Raw genomic sequence first — 15,964 nt, 5'->3', positions numbered from 1 at the left:
CTCTGCTCTCCTCCTCATGGTTTTTCAACCTTTAATCAGACTTGGACTGGACAGCCCATCAATAGAAGACTGTCCTCTACCAGCTACTCAGAACAGAGGATTGTCCTTTATAAAATAGGACACCTGTTCATCCTATTTGCCATGGGCTTGACAATTCTCATACATGCACCCTTGCTCCATTTTGCATCCCAAGCAGCCAACGAAAATCATAGTAATGAGACTAAGAATCTTTGGTAGAGGGAGAGGAATTCGAGAAATTACCTCCTTGATAGCTTCTTTGAAGAGGGGCAAATTAAGAAATAGTAGGTTGATGGGTGCAGAAAGGTCAGTATCACAATATTGCAGGATAGTTGCAGAAATGGGACATGTTCTGTCTCAGGATTGTGTTAAACAAATCACTTCAAGTGCTTGGAAGGACACAAAAACAGATTAAGCCATCATTTGAAATAGTAGCAAGTGTAACGTCTCATAGTACCTCACGCAAATTATCTAGGAATACTGTAAAGAGACTGAGCAGCAGTGCCACATTCCAAGTTTGTATCAATTCCTTATTTCTCCTCTGTGTTTCTCAATAAATCTTCAAGTTATAATTGGTTCACTTGAGATTGAATAGAAATCCAATTTATTATGCTCTCTCACACAAGACGATCATACAGAGAGAGAGAGAGAGAGAGAGAGTACAGCGAGCGTCTTCATCTACTCCCTTTGCACTGCACATCTCCTCTTCTCTCCCCCATGTCCCAGTGAGTGATGTTCACACTTTGGATTCAGAAGAAGCAAAGGAGAGTCAAGAGATACATCCTGCAGGTGATGTCGTCTATCTAGCTATGCACTATTTTTCTTTTCACAAGGGAAGAGAACATAGAACTTTGCTCACCACCCAGAGATATCAGTGAGGTTTTTATTTTATATTTAAATTTTTAAATGACTTTTGGGAACTGGAGCCGCTTATTATAGATTTAACATAAGGTTGATAAATCATGCAATGACTTGATTGTTGTAAAGGGCCATTTTTTGACTATCGTGAACTCTACTTTTAAAGAAGATCCCTGCTGGATTAGACCAAAGGCCTATCTAGTCCAGCATTCTGTCCCACACAGCCAACCAGATGCCTATGGGAAGCCCCACAAGTGGGACAACAGCATTCTCCTGCTCATGTTCCCCAGCAACTGGTATACATAGGCATACTGCCTGTGATACTGGAGGTAGCATATAGACATCATAACTAGTAGCCATTTCATCTAAGCTCCTTTCATTCATCTAATCCCATTTTAAGGTGACCCATGTTGGTGGCCATCACTATAGCTAATAGCGAATTCCAAAATTTAACTATGTGCCAAATTTCCCAGCAATCATCTTCATGGGATGACCCTGGATTCTAGTATTATCAGAGAGGGAGAAAAATGTCTCCCTATCCACTTCCACTGCACCATGCACAATTTCCTACACCTCTATCATGCTGTCCTTGCTCTCCTTTTTTCTAAGCTAATAAGGTGCAAATGTTGTACCTTTCCTCATACAGGAGTTGTTCCAAACCCTTGATAATTTTGGTTACCCGTTTCTGCACCTTTTCCAGCTCTACAATAACCTTTTTGGGGTGTGGTGACCAGAATTGTACACAGTATTCCATGTGTGGTCACGCCATACGTTGTATAAAGGTGCTATGATATTGGCAGTTTTATTTCTAATTCCTTTTCTAATGATTACTAACATAGCTTTTGCCTTTTTCACAGCAGTCACACACTGGATTGACATTCTCATTAAGCTGTCTACCACAATCCCAAATTCTTTTCCTGGTCAGTCACCGCCAGTTCAGATGCTATAAACATCTATGTGACATTAGGGGGGGTTGCCACAATGTGCATCATGTTACACTTGCTTATATTGTACCACATTTGGCATTTTAATGCTGATCCCCCTAGTTTGGAGAGATCTGTCAGAGCTCTTACTCTCCATTTTCATCTAAACATCCTAAATAATTTTGGTGTTTTCAGCAAACCTGACAAGTTCAATGCTTACCCCTAACTCCAAATTATTTATGAAAAAGTTTAAAAGCTTTGGTCCTAATACATATCTTTAGGAGAACTCAATGTTTACATCCCTTCATTGTGAGAATTGTGCATTTATTCCTAATCTCCACTCTTTGAGCATTTCTGCATGAGTGATTTATTGCACATTCATGATTGTTCACTCATGGATGTTTGTGGGTCATTTACACAACATCATCAAACTCCAGGACATCTCCTGTGCTTTTTGCCTTTTATCCTGCTTTCAAAAAGATTAGAGATAACTCAACAAGCAAGGATAAACTGAAATATCAGCAACGCCATCTAGTGGCTGTATAATGGAACAAATAAAAACATATAGATTTTACCGAGAAAGGACGTCCACAGTTCAAAGCATGTGTCAACCAATGTAAAGCAGTTGATCTTTATCCCGCAAAGAATCTAGAAGCAGAAGCACCGGTAAAAATGCAGGATTTTAGCCTGGTGTGGTTAACTCCTTTGTTCTTTAAGCAGTTCCCAATCCATAATAGGGCCTCTCCTTTGACTGCGAGGTTTGCTCAGGAATCTTTAGTGAGGGATTTTCTCAAAAGCCTGTTGAAAATCCAAGAAAGCAATATCTACCAAATCGCTCATCCACATTCCTGTTGAGACTCTCAAAGAACGTGCAGAAGCCATGTTGATACTTCTTTAGCAACACTTGTTCCTCTATATGCTTGATAATTTTATCTTTAAAATGCTTTCTTCCAATTTACCTGGAACAGAACTTAAACTAACTCTCATGATTCCATCTTTAGAAGTTGTGCTTCCGTGGGGTGGGGGGCAGGGCTGGAGACATCACAGGATACAGCAGATCCCAGGCTCTGTTCTCTCCTCCCTTCCCTGCCCACTAGAATGTTCTCTTTTTGACTACAAGGTTATCCAATGTCACTTTTCCAATCTGATGAAGCAGCTACTGCAATGCATTGCTTTCCATGGCAGTTGTAGGAGTTGGGGGGAAGGATCAGAGTGCAGACCCTCCCTCGCCAGAGTCATAGTAGTGCCTAGGGCTTTGGAAGAGGGATTCCAACATACCCTAAGGTCCCTAAGATGCTCTCCCAGGAACCATAGGAAAGCTCTGTTAATAACTTTCAGATGGATGCAGTGGTTTGTTTGTTTGTTTCAAATTGGCAATAAGACCTAGTATTTCTTCTCCTGTTACCACTGCTTGCCTCAATTTCTCAGACTCCCTCCCTGAAAATATCAGTTCAGGCATGTGTATCTATCCAATTTCTTCTGCAATGAAGAAGATACAAAACATTTTGTTCTGCTTCTCTGCAAACTCATCCTCCTTTAATACTCCTTAGCACCATTGTCAACAAGGTCCAACTGTCACCCGATGCATTTAAAGAACTTTTTATTGTTGGTCTTGATGTTACTAACAATATGCTTCTTAACATACTTTTTTTAAATCCCTTAGTGTCTGCTTGCATGTGTGTGTGTGTGTGTGTGTGTGTGTGTGTTTCTTTTTGCTCTCCTTATTTGGACAACACATCCATTTTTGAACAGAGCCTACTTTTCTCTAATAGCTTCCGTGACACTACTCATTAACCATGCTAGTGACCTTGGCCTTCGTGTTTCCTTTCCTGACCTATTCTAGCCGAGCTTCAGTTATCATGGTTTTGAGTAACCCCCAAGTGATCTGGGGAGATTTGACCCTCCTGACTTTCCCTTTCTATTTCCTTTTCAACCAGTCCCCTCATTTTTAAAAAGTGTCCTCTTCTGAAGTCAAATGTGACTATGTTGGATTTCCTTGGGAATTTTCCATTTACATATGTCTTTGTTCTAATTCTAGTATAGTCTCCATGAAATGAGCTGACCAGAACTGCACTTTATCTGTGACCTTCACAGGAAAGCATCACACTCGTTGACTTCTGAAGGTTTACACTACATTGAGTTTAGTTTTTCCAGAGAATTACCCACTATGTGGGGGGGGGGGGTTCTGGAGAATTTGAGGGTTGTCATTTGACTTATTCCCACCCACCCACCCAATGTATATAATTTGGCATTTGTCTAACCTGCTGATTGTGGAAGCCAATCTTTTTGGCAGGTTTATGAGGGCAAAATTGCACATGGCATTATTCACACTGTTGGGCCTCGCATGGCTGTTCGCATGAAAATGTGAACTGAACTCATTTCTCTGCCATGCTTACTCTATAGCCCAGGTCCACCATCTTCCAGTTCCTTTCCAGGAGACTTGCCTCCTCCAACTGTTTAACTCACTGGTAGCAACCATTGAACAGGCTGGCTAATCATTCCCTAGTGTTCTGAGAGATGTTTGTAACTTTACACAGCTGCAGTAGTGTTATTTTCATTTTTATTGGATCGTGTGCCAATTTTGTCATGGTCTTTTCCAGGCCAGTAATGAATACAATAAAAAGAATGCTACCAAATATTTATCACTAAAAGCATGACAGATGTAATCCACAACCTGTGGAAGCAAGCAGCATGACTCCCACGGAGCTGAACAGATCCAGATGACATTCCCCTAGTTTGATACTCTCAATCATTAGCGCTGATGTCTTCTTAAAGGTTTGTATTAACGTGGTTGAATGGAATCAGGCCCACACATAGGCTGTGTGCTTACATAAATGAGTTGGTGGGGAACATGAGCAGGAGGGTGCTATTGGCACTCGTGTCCTACTTGTGGGCTTCCAAAAAGTGGCTCGTTGTCCACTATGTGAACAGAATGCTGGACTGCATGCATCCTTGATCTGATCTAGCATGGCTGCTCTCAAGTTCTGGTGGACACCATCTGAAAAATAATATTAATATTGCATTTTTTAAAAATAATAATCATGTATGCCTCTTCTTTTGGAGAACGGCCACACTCTCGTGTGACTTATCAAACCATTTATAACTAAGTAACAGTACTTCATTTCCCAATATGCCTGTTCAAAACGCATAAAGTGAAACCAATCTGAGCAGAGGAGCCAGGTTCAAATGATGGATACACCCGAGGAAGTCTTGCTTTACTTTGCAAATATTCCATGAGCCGTAAGAAGGGGTGCTGTTAATGGGATAAATTATTCATTGTGGTTTATATTTGCAATTCTGTTTATTTTATTTTACGTACTACCCAATTTCCCCAGAAAAAAAATTAAAACCAGATCATTTGTCTTCTTTCCTCTGCTCACTTAAGGGAGACATTTCCAATGTTTTTTTAATTGCTTTGTGCATATCAAGTGCCATTAGGCATCACCATCGCTTTGCTGCCAGAGAAGCAAGCGGAACATTGTAGCATATAGGAAAGTAAATAAACCTCATTAGTGTCATTATCGCTGACAATTGCAGAGTCAATAACATCAGAATCACCCATAGAAATACACCCAACACACTTGAACGCAGCCAATAGACATTCCAGGCCAAATACATCCCAAGTGGAATGCCATTACCGGCTTCAATGGAGTTACATCAGCCATGAATTTATCACCTGCAGCTGTCAAACCTAATATGAGTGGAGTATATTTCAGGCATATTTAAAAGCTAAATTAAATGGAAAGAGGTTTTAGGGGGCATTTAAACACTCTGTAGCAGCACCGACAATCCATCCCCTAGAGCTTTTGTGCGAGGCGAATAAGAATTGGGAAATGAAACCAACTTGAAGCCGAAAAAGAAGCCAGTCAATCTACTTTCATTGTCTTCTCTGGGTGAAGTGAAACTATTTTTTAACTGAACACCATGCATTGCTTGAAAGGGAGGTGGTGTTTTTAAAATCCCTTTATTTTTCTCTCACAACTTTCACAATCCATTTTTCCAAAATCATATTACTTTTTCATAGGAACCTGCATTTTTAAAAAAGCTCTCTTCACAAATAACTCTTTTTTAATGCATCGTAATGGTTGTGAAAGAAAAGAAACTGAAAAATATGATGCAACGAAGCTCCCACCTTGACAACACCTGGATCATATTTAGCAACATCCATGTGGAATCAGGCATCAGCATCACAGGCATAAGCTCACTGCCCATGAGATTAAAGATCTTAGATGTGGAATTGTTGTCTGAACTAGCTTCAGCTGATGAGCCAACAAGTGATGAGAAATTATGTGATTTACAACCTCTGGACCATGGGCCAAATTTGACCCTCCTGGGATCCCAATCCTGCCCTCCAGAGTTCCCCAGATTAGATCACTGAAATGAAGAAAGGTTAGGGAAGAACCAAGGGGTGTGTGTGTGTGCGAAAAGACTAAATGCTCAAGTGTAAGACTCAAAATCAGTGTCTGAACTGATTGTGCAGTCTCAATTCTGTTACTATTTTGTATACTCCAGTTGGTGGACCTCAAGTTCAAGCAAAAAAATAAAGTAGGCCCTGTAAGCCGACCTGGTATTAACCATGGGAAAGGTTTAAAGAAATTTTAAAAAGAAGTCTTGTTGCAATACACAATATATTATTATCAAAACATATCAAGATATATCCAATAAAGAAAAAAACCCTGGGCAGTATATCTTAAATCACAATCAGGTAGATATGGAAAGAGGTGAGAAATGCATCAGGCATTTGTCATTTCTGTTTTAAAATTAGAATCTATTAGGACAGGATAATTGTAACCAAGTTGAAAGAGCCAAAGCTGAAGGTCAGATGTCAGGGAACAACACGCCCCTGCCCTAGCTGCTGGAGGAGCTCATCCATTTTCCTAAAGAATAGCATGAATTCTGTCATGGTGGCTCAGAGCCCTAACATGGAATCCTGAGAGAACAACTTCATTACTTCAGCACAAATGAGAACAATTTCGTTACCTTAGCCATTTGTCTTGGCCTTCTGAGGGATAACGAAGAAGCTCTTTGTGTTGACCTTTGCAGCAGTACTAGCTAGAGGCTAGAATATTTATTCCAAATAACAGCCCATCTACTCCAAAAGCTTCCTGGATTCATCTCTTCTGGGCCAATCAAGTGCTGAACTAGAAGTGCAAAAAGAATTCTATCAAAGCAAGCATGTTGTTATTGTTGTTGTTGCTGCTGCTGTTATTAATTACACAAATTCAAGCAGTATACAGAATGAAAACATCATCATAAAAAAGGATCAGCTAAAAGAATCCTTTCATATGGCAACACCCAAGCCTCAAATCCTGGTTAGTTTGGTTAAAGTTGAAGAATGAACCACCTCTCTGTTTTTGCTAAAATATGTCACTAAACATCAACCAGATTAAGTGTCAAACAAGATGTGATGTGGCAGATACGTGACTGGATTTCCCTTTTCCCCCCTTTCTTTTAGAAAACATTGAATAAAGGTTATAGAATATGGACTGTAGCTATTTTTAAAAAATGGTTTGTTCTGGTTAAAAGCAGCTATGGGTGGGATTTGGATTAGAGCCATAACACTGTTGGAATGGGATACAATTAACTGTTTTCTCAGCATAGGGCTGTATATAGCAGGATAGAATCAAAGTCAAGTTCTGTCATGCTCTCTTTTCACCCAACTCTGGCTCAGAGGAGTGTTCTGAGATGGAGGAGGCATCATCCAATAAGCCATCATATGTTACTCCAGGACCTTCCAAGCCAAAAGCCATGGCTTTATTAGATTCTTTAGTCTCAGAGGGCACACACATGCCGATTCACCATCTCCTTGATGGGGGAGCTAGTGGCTACAGAAGCAAACAACAGCACTTTAAAAGAGACGTTCCTCAGCTCCTCAGAGGGGGCAGAGTTATCAGCAGATTCAGACCTGCCAGCCTTCAGAAGGGCTCTGCATGTTGCTGAGGCAACAGCTCTTCTTCGGTGGTTCCACCCAGCAAAATCTGTCCAGGATCCTGGCTGACCCTCTCTGGTCTGACCTTGCCTTGCAATCCCATCCTGCATAGCCAGACATGACTCTGCTTCATTCGACTTTAGTATGCCCTGCTCGTCTAGTATGTGTCACTGCTCAAGCTCCCCTGGGAACCTTGAACTCAGCAAGACATGACAGTTGAGATCTCTAGGCTTTTCCAAGGAACTGCTATGCAGTGGGCATTGTACAAGTAAAACAGACATATGCTTTGGAGTGGCAACTGAAAAAATGTATGAAACCTCCCATTGACCATCCCTCAAAATTAGTGAAGGCCAGGATTCGGACTTCTATGGGTACAGTCTGGACAATTAGCAAGGCAATCCAGGTCCAGGATAATGCTGTCCCAAAGGGAGGTACGATGGCTTTATGGAAGCAAGGGACTATAGTTCACTAGTGGAGTCCATGCAATGCATGCATAAAATCCAAACTTCAATTCCTGGCATCTCCAGGTGTGGATTTTGAAACAACAACCAATAGCAAGTGATGAAAAATACCTGAAAAGGATGCCTGAGATCTTGAAGAGCCACTGCCAGTCTGATAAAGTCAATTTTAGATCACAAAGTAGTTGATCCTTAAAGTGCATGGAGAGCTCCGGCTATTGGGCAGTATAGAAATGTAATAAATAAAATAAATAAATAAATAAAATTTTTACCATGGTTTTCATACTGTGTTGCTTTCATATAAACAACTCTCCATCTGAAATGAGGCAGCATGGCTGCATAGGAAAGCAATGCCACATTCATCTCTGCATGCTTGAATGTGGGCAGGATCTACACTACTGCTTATAATGGTTATGACAACTGTTCAGGCCCAGGACACATTACATATAGAGTTTTCATACCGTTTTAAAATTGTTATATCCTGCTTGGTGTAGATCGGCTCTTTGTCTCAAATAAGCTACCCGATCACAAGATAGGTTGCAGAAACGGATGATTTCCATTAGCAAAAAATAAAAACTTGCATGGTGGGTCACAAGTAAACAAACTGTTCACTTTAAGTTTGCCAAAGTTCAGATAAAACAACAAAGACCGACAACTTTATTGTGACATAAGATTTTGCCATCTAAAATTGATTTATTCAGATATGTGCGGTTGTCTGATATTCAGACTGCTTTGCAAATATGGAAATTCTAGCTCCATGTGATTAATTAAATTAATGTGAGACACTGCATCCCATTCACTCCTTGTATGTAAGAAAGCACGAGTTGAAGATGACATATTTAAACTGCTTGATGAATGTTTACAACTTAAATCTTTAAAAGGATTGTATTTCTTTTAGCAAAGAGTGGGGAAACAGACTTGTCCATGAAACAAGAATCATAGATTGCAATGGTCTTTGGTGTGTAATCAAGGTCACTGATATACGTACATACAAGAGAGCTTCGGCTATTGGGCGGTATAAAAATGTAATAAATAAATAAAAATAAATAAATAAGCACACACACATATTTGAGGAACTGCAGTTGGTTCTTATAGTAAGATAATGGCTGCAGTGATAGAGCATCCTGTAAACCTTGTGATTTGATGTCTCTGGTGAAGTATGACAGTTGTTCCATAGCAGAGGCTGATGTCACATATGATTGACATTTAACTGTGGAGAGGAGAAAACGTAGGAATGAAAAGGCTACTATCCCCTCTTTGAAACAAGACCATCAGTCAGTGATACAAGTTGTTGCTGCCGCTTATGAAGTTATGATTTACCATGGAGACCTATCATTTTCTGCAGTCCTGTCATAAAGTGAAGATGCTAACGAACTACCCACGTGAGTACATCTGGATTCACTGCAGCAACAGAAGCCAAGCTATGTGTAATAAAGCCTCTCTTTCGGTCAGATGAAAATACGTCCTCAGCAAAACAGACAACAGAAAAACCAGAAAGGAAATTGAAAAGCTGTGCAGGATTTAAACAGTCGTTCTCTAAGCAGAACAAATCCAAGGATGGTTCTCAATGGCTTGAAATAATGCTCATTCACTGGACCTGTACTCCTGTCAGTTCCATACCAAGAGGGAAATAAAAAGAACCCTCATGGAGCTGCTACTTTTCTCCACTCAGCTGCTGATCACAGATAAGAGTTTGTCCTGCTCAGCACTGAGAAGAGCAGAGAAATTATCTTATCTCTGATCAACAGTTGATAGAAGACAAGAGTTTTCCAGTGGGGAAAAGCTCTTAACTCTAATCATGTGCTGAGGAAGAAGGTGGTAGGCTGGATGGGGAGGTTTCCCATGCCAGTTTTAGAAGATCAAAATTCCCCCGGGGGGGGAGGAGGAGGAGGAGGAGGAGGAGGAGGAGGAGGAGGAGGAGGAGGAGGAGGAGGAGGAGAAGGAGAAGGAGGAGGAGGAGGAGAAGGAGAAGGAGAAGGAGAAGGAGAAGGAGAAGGAGAAGGAGAAGGAGAAGGAGAAGGAGAAGAAGAAGAAGAAGAAGAAGAAGAAGAAGAAGAAGAAGAAGAAGAAGAAGAAGAAGAAGAAGAAGAAGAAGAAGACACAGACACCTCACTTTGGTCTCTGTTCTTGAACAGACTAATGAAGTTCTCCCATACCAGTTCTTTGGGAAGGCTCCGATGGATATACATTCCAGGGATCAGGACATGTACTAGGTTTGCACAGCTTTCTGAGCACAATTCTATTTGCTGGCATTGACATACTGCTCAAAACAGCTTGAGCCCCACATATCTAAGAGGCCATCTCCATATTATCATGATCCATCATAATAGATATCATCAGCCAAGGGTACCTTCTTGCTAATGACTCCATGTATCAAATAAGAACAGGGGACACAGAGAAAGGGTGATTTAGTGATGCTCTCTGGCTATAGCATTCCAAATCATTAGAAGATCTGTTGAAGTCCAAGCATCTATGAAATGTTATGCAAAACCTATTTATCTGGGTCAATGTTAATAGTATGTTTATCTTCTATTTTTATTACTATCTTTTTGAAGTTGCATACTTCTTTTTATTTTTTTCTTTAAAATCTATACCACACTTTCATCTCAAAAGGATTGATTCCAGGGCAATATGCATTAACGTTTTAATCATCAATATAATACTGAACTCATAATATAAATTAAATAGCAGTATGCTGAATTTTTTAATCTATTTATTATTTACCATTTATTGGAGAGAGGGGCAGAATGAAATAGCATCCTCCCCCCAAAAAAAAATGTGTGAAAAGGTGATAATTTTGGAGAAATTTCTCAGTGTGCAGGGTTTCAATGCTTACCCAACTGTAAGGAGGTGGCTATGGGGTGAGGGTGGTGGGTGTACTCTTTATTTTACAACTTTCATCCTGTTCTGTCTTTGCAGCCTCTCTGGCTGCTTGAGCTTCCTGGAAAGTCCCCTAGAGGACATAACCTGGAGGAGATCTACACTAGTATACGAAACATTGTTTTTACAGTCATTGAATGTTTTGTTTTTGAATGATTTAAAACGTAGCAGTATTTAAAACGTTTACTTACTTTTCTCTTTCCGTGGGAGTGCATTCCTTTTGGCCACACTAAGAAAATAAATCAGTTTGTAATTTCCCCTCCCACTTCGTCTTCTCTCCGAGACAATCCTCCACCTGCCAGCAGCCTCCCAAAAGTGAAACTGGAAGTGGCTTGAAAGAAAAAAATGGCTCCAACTTTGGGCGCGGAAATTACATAAACATGCCCCCCAGGAATGCGATTGGCTAATTAAGAACTACAGGAAACCCATTTAGTACGATGAAATCGGCCACATCATACCAAATAGAACGACTTATTTCAGAGAAGTTCAAAATAAAAACCGGAGAATAGACAACAATAAAACGTCACAAACTCTACGTCATGTGGCAAAATACTACCAAACGCACACTTTAAAATGGTAAGACATGAGGACATCCTCCCTTGGGGCTTTCCAGTGCTCAGAGCCTGAAAGCTGAGTGAGGCCTTTTTAATTGGTTTTGTAGTTGTTAGAAGTCAGAGGAGGAGACAGCCACATAGTATGCACATAAAAATGTATTTAGCCAAATGTGTTTTCCAGTAATATTGATGAGTTAAGGGAGGGCTTAGAAGAGATGGGTCATGATTAATATATGATATAAAGGGATACAAAATGGTGAAGAAGGTATTAGGTTTGACCACACCTTTAGAGTTGGGGTTTGGACATTTTCTTCAGCCCAAGGATCACATTCCCTGGTGGCTAACCTTCCATGGTCTCATGACAACAGTGGGCAGGGCCAAAGCAAAAAGTCAGTGGAGCGCACCACTTTCTCCTTGTCATACACTTCTCATCCCTGAAGCCCACTCCTCCAGGCAAGATGAAGGGAGAGGGAATCCTGCTCTGTCAGGAGCCAGGATCTCAAGGCACTTGGGAATGAGTGGTAAAGGAACTGCCATGCATACCTGAAACATGCATTCTCACAACCATGTTTGGCAACTTCTAGGCCCTAATTCTTGGCTCCCACTGTTGCCAGCACACAATCACGATGCCAACATGGCTGATGGGGGGGGGATGCTGGGAGTCGTAGGGCTTTTTTCTGTCTAAACATCCATGGGATTGTGCTCTTAGGCATATATAATGGAGCTGTGATGAAAAGTACTTACTTGTTGTGAGTACACAGGTGTAGAATATTTAGTTGCTATTCTTCTCTTAAATACAAACAGAACACCTCATTGTAGTACAGTAGGCACAAATTGAATTTTCTATTGGTTCCATTGGAACTATACATTAATTGTGCATTATATCCTAGGTGCAGATAATGTTAGCTCTAAGGCCACCTCTACATCCTGGAAAGAGGAGCAGTTGCAGCAGAGAAGCAAGGGTGGGGAGAAGGTGCTTAACCCTTTCCACTCTTTCTTTCTAAACTCTAAACAGCCTTTCCTAGTTGCTTTACCCCTGCTGGAGTTCCACACTCACGATTACCTCATAAACACAGTATGAAAGCATGATGTGGAAAAGGCAAGGGGGTGTCGGGGGAAATCAGTGTGAGAGAGAAGGGTCAAGCACACACACATCACACAGAAACCAGTTCTCCACTGTAAATTATCCCTTCCACAGAAGTTTTGGAACAGAGAAGTGGCTGTGGGGATAACATAACACACATTTAGGCTGTAATCATGATTTGGCCCTGAGTTTGGCGCAGAGTAGTAAGCAGCAGTCATTGCAGCCGAAACTCTCCCCATAGCCTGAGTTCGATCCCAGCGGAAGCTGGTTCTCAGGCAGCCGGCTCAGGTTGACTCAGCCTTCCATCCTTCCGAGGTTGGTAAAATTAAGTACCCAGCTAGCTGGGGGAAAGGTAACTATGACTGGGGAAGGCAATGGCAAACCACCCCGCTACAAAAGTCTGCCAAGAAAATGTCAGCGAAAGCAGGCGTCCCTCTAGGAGTCAGTAATGACTCAAGTGCTTTGCACCAGAGGTTTCTTTCCTTTCCTTTCTTCTGTTATTTAACAATGAATTCATTCAACAGAGTGTGTGGGCTGTACGTCTATAAACTCACCACATTCTGTGCCCAAGTTGTTTAATTTGGCTTTAGGGTGATCATATGGAAAGGAGGATTTTTTAACAATGATATAGAAAAGGGAATTTCAGCAGGTGTCATTTGTATGCATGCAGCACCTGGTGAAATTCCCTCTTAATCTCAATAGTTAATTCCCTCTTAATCACAATAGTTAAAGTTGCAGGAGCCCTGCCCTCTTGACCAGATACAAAAGAGGGCTGAAGAGGGAATTCCACCATGTGCTGCATGCATACAAATGACACCCGCTGAAATTCCCGTTTCTATACAAATGTTAAAGATACAGGAGCCATGTCTTCCATTCCATTTGGTCTCTTCTTGTTAAGAAGAGAAACACTGTGAGCATGGTGTTATCAGCTTCATGGATTCCAAAACCAGAGACATGGCTGTGTGTATACACTCCATTCCCAAAGAAATGTAGGAAAGTTGCAGAATGTGACATTGATTCTATAATTCAGCTCCATGTGGATCACAATTCTGGGATATTCTTTAAAACACAGGTTCTAGTTTTTATGGTTGTGATATACTTGAGTATATGTGGGCAATGGCTTGGGGCTCAAAATAGTTTCTCCCTCATCCCCCTGCCCCAAGACCCGAAAAATAAATTAGGCAAAATACTAGAAATTACCCCTCAAAAATGTATAAAATAAAAAGAAATGATATAAATTTGCATCATCCATCCAGTTTTTAAATACTTTTATTCTTCCATTCTTTGTTGCAATCTTGTAAGTTTAACATTCTGGTTTACCAATTTCCCACAGGCTCCCATTCTGTACTTTCCAAATATTATGTTTCTATTCTTTCTAATGAATTCTGAATTAGTTTGTGGGTGGGTGCATGCATGCATATCTATGTGTATGTGTGTATAGGTGTGTGTGTGTGTAGATTTATAGATATAGATTCAATCGACAGTGGCTTTACCAAATCTTTCTGCTTTTCTACTATATGCATACAAACCACACCTTGAATATACTCACTTGTATTTTGTGCCATCTTGTGGGAGAATCTTGAATGTTCAAGACTGCAAAAAGATCTCTGAAATGAGGTTACACATTTCCCCCCAAATGAATCAAACATATACTGAAGAAGGTTAAAATGGATGTTTAAACATTGTTCCAAGCCTCTGAAAAATCCCTCTGTTGTCAGATCACCCTAAAATTATTTTCCCCAAACTATAGAAGGATATCCCAATTCTATATTAAAACAAATCCTGCTTAATTCATTGGTTTATTACCTCCCTATTTATTATTATTATTAGTATTTATTTATTTATTTATTACATTTTACCAATAGCAGAAGCTCTCTGGTAGTAGTAGTAGTAGCTCTCTGGTAGTAGTAGTAATAGTGTAAATTCAAATTTATATACTGCTTTTCACAAAGGTATCAAAGCAGTGAACATAAAATACAGTAGCATAAAAACAGCAATAAATTAGGGTGACCATATGAAAAGGAGGACAGGGCTCCTGTATCTTTAACAGTTGTATTGAAAAGGAAATTTCAGCAGGTGTCATTTGTATATATGGGGAACCTGGTGAAATTCCCTCTTCATCACAACAGTTAAAGTTGCAAGAGCCCTGCCCTCTCTTTTTTTATCTAGTCACTCTGGTATAGCTCCTGCAGCTTTAGCTGTTGCGATGAAAAGGGATTTTTCCAGGTGCTTCATGCATACACCAGGTTCCCTATATATACAAATAACATCTGCTGAAATTTCCTTTTCTATGCAACTGTTAAAGATACAGGAGCCCTGTCCTCCTTTTCATATCGCCACCTTAAATAAATATAACAATAAAAATGACACAATATTAATTAATCAGCAATTAAACCATAGCTGGTGGGTGACATTTTAGAGAAAGCCTCTGTAAAAAGATGAGTTTTAAGAAAACATCGGAACATCAGAACTGTCTAATATCAATTGGGAAAGTGTTGCAGAATGTGCTGCAACGCTAAATGCTCTACTGCAAATGCTCCTGAGGCAAACCTCAGCAGCATGTGTCACCCTTTAATGGTGCTATTTAAAGAGAAATCATGCTGGTAATGGTTTAGATCCATACTTGGGGCTAATACATATCTGCAGCCCTTTCGCAGTGGAAAAGGTTTCCTGCTTCTGCTATCGGCGCTCAAGGGGCACATGGGACTGATCTTTCCCGCAATTACAGGAGTGCCATTACGGCACTTGTGCATGTGTATCGGTAGAAGTAGGCAGGGCTAGGCAGATGGGTATGGGACACAGGATTTTATTTTTTAAATTAGTCCTGAGGGGGAAAATGGTATGGGAGACAGATTTGAAGGTACAAATAGGGTGACAGAGCTGGGAGGGACTGTGGAAACAAAGAGTGTTGAGAAGTATGTCAGTGAGAATAAAAGAGAATTACTTTAAAATTTTGTGGAGGTGGTACCTAACCCCGATTAGATTGAATAAGATAAATGATCAGCATTCAGCAAATTGTTGGAGAGGTTGTGGGGAAAAAGGAATGTATTTACATATGTGGTGGGAATGCAAATATGTACAAAGATTATGGAAGATGGTGTTTTTTGAAATTGAAGAAATAGTGGGAATGAAATTAGAACAAACACCAAAGATTGCATTACTGTCACTATTTGAAGATATAAAATGTGGAAAAGAAACTAAAGAGTTGATATCGAGTTTGCTGACTGCAGCACGATTGATGGCAGCTAGGAACTGGAAGA

This window comes from Elgaria multicarinata, chromosome 2 (assembly GCF_023053635.1).
Source record: "Elgaria multicarinata webbii isolate HBS135686 ecotype San Diego chromosome 2, rElgMul1.1.pri, whole genome shotgun sequence".
NCBI classification, from domain to species: Eukaryota; Metazoa; Chordata; class Lepidosauria; order Squamata; family Anguidae; genus Elgaria; species Elgaria multicarinata.
Note: the sequence above shows the minus strand (reverse complement) of the source record.